The sequence below is a fragment of the Echinops telfairi genome, unplaced genomic scaffold (assembly GCF_000313985.2).
Source record: "Echinops telfairi isolate 266 unplaced genomic scaffold, ASM31398v2 ScPeMD7_5;HRSCAF=22, whole genome shotgun sequence".
Lineage (NCBI taxonomy): Eukaryota > Metazoa > Chordata > Mammalia > Afrosoricida > Tenrecidae > Echinops > Echinops telfairi.
This window is the reverse complement of record NW_022103901.1, coordinates 25,513,201-25,515,001: the sequence shown is the minus strand read 5'-3', so window position 1 is coordinate 25,515,001 and position 1,801 is coordinate 25,513,201.

Below are 1,801 nucleotides of genomic sequence, written 5' to 3'. Positions count from 1 at the left end.
TTTTAAGTTGTCAAGATAGTTTGTGTTTGTTATGTGTATTTTCATCATCATAAAACATTCATTTACATAATTCTAAATGTGCCCTTGAAGTCAATGCATTAAGAAAACAGAGATATTCATTCAGCAGAATATGACCTAGTGATGAAACAGAATGAATTGTGTTTAAAATCATTTTATTGGCATATGCATTCGTATCATACAATTTAAACAATCATCTTAAGAAGATTAGTGCAAGCCTCACCACAATCAATTTCACAACATTTTCTCCTCACACTCATTGTTGTTAGGTCCCAACTTCCCCCTTGCCGCCCCTGCCAGGCCCCTCGGCAATGATCAATCCAGCTACTGTCTCCATAGATCTACCCATCTGGGATTTCATATGCAGAAAATCAGACCAAACACAAACAGAAAGCAAGTAAACAAACAAACTGCAACAATGACTAGGCAAAAACAGAAAAACCAAAGCTGAACATATTAAAAACTAAAACAACTTTAAAATGGATCAGAAGGGAGCTCAATGATAAGCTGTTACATTTTAACCTACCTGCATTTGCCATAATTCAATTGACAATGCTCTCTGATAGCACGCCTATTCACAGCCCTTGATTATGCTCAGAGAGGATTCCTCAGAGGCTTAATCCATGCGGGGGGTGAGGGGTGGTTCTGCAAATGAATTTTGGGCTTCCTCGGTCTTCCATAGCCACCTGCAAACAGGGTGTTGATTATTTAAGTTCTCATGCCACTACCTGAAAATGAATTAATTATTCGTACTGACAAAATCATGAGTGTATGTCAGAAACTCGAGGCTGAGCAGATGACAGACACAAAAGATTATCTGTGGCAAGTGTTTATTTGAATTTTTGGGGAAAAAGCAAAATTAAAATTTGGTGAGAGCAGGAATTAAGTGGGGAGAGGGGAGGGAATTTCCTGGGGAGATAATTATAACTGATGTATTGATAAGGGGTTGGTTTACACTGGCATATTTACTTGTCAAAACTCAAGTAAATGTATACTTAAAAACCAAACCCACTACCATCAAATCAAATTGGACTCATTGCAATTCAATTCTATGATAGGCTTTCTAAGGCTGTAAATCTTTACAGGAGCATCCGTCTCTCACAGAGAGCAGCTGGTGGATTTAAACCACTGACCTTGAGGTTAGCAGAGCAATGCTTACCCAGTGTCCACATGAGGGCTCCTTACATGTATACTTAAGATTTGTATATTGTGCTTTATGCAAATTAAACATTAAAAATCTACAAGCAAATAGTGAACCTAGCTGAGGATAGACATGTTGATTCATTTAGGAGAGAGTTACCTGATTTCCGTAATTTACTTTGCAAAGCAATAAAAGTAGGATGGACTGGTCAGCTGCAGAATACTGATGAGACTGCTGGGAACGGAGAGGGGGACCCGTATCTGCTGCCGGGGTCTCTCAAAGATGAGTGCAGCCAGGGGCTCCCCACACACAGGGGGGAGCGTTCAGCCTCCCCAGACAATGATCTTAGGCTCTATCAGCAGACTTAGGTAATGAAGACAGAAAGCAAAAGTTCTGGAGACTTATGGAAGCAGGAAAGAAAGAACCTACCAGTTGTCTTGTTGTAGGAGATCGCAAACCAACATCTTGCTTCTGACAGGGGAAGAGGACAAGAAAATGAATGAAGAACTGAGTCTCAAAATAGGAAACAGTTAGTTACCAGGGAGATAGTGATGCATTGTGGACTTGTCTTCAGTGAGGTGGAAGACCATGATGGAGAAGGTGATGCTGCTGGAGATGATGATGATGATGATGATGATGATG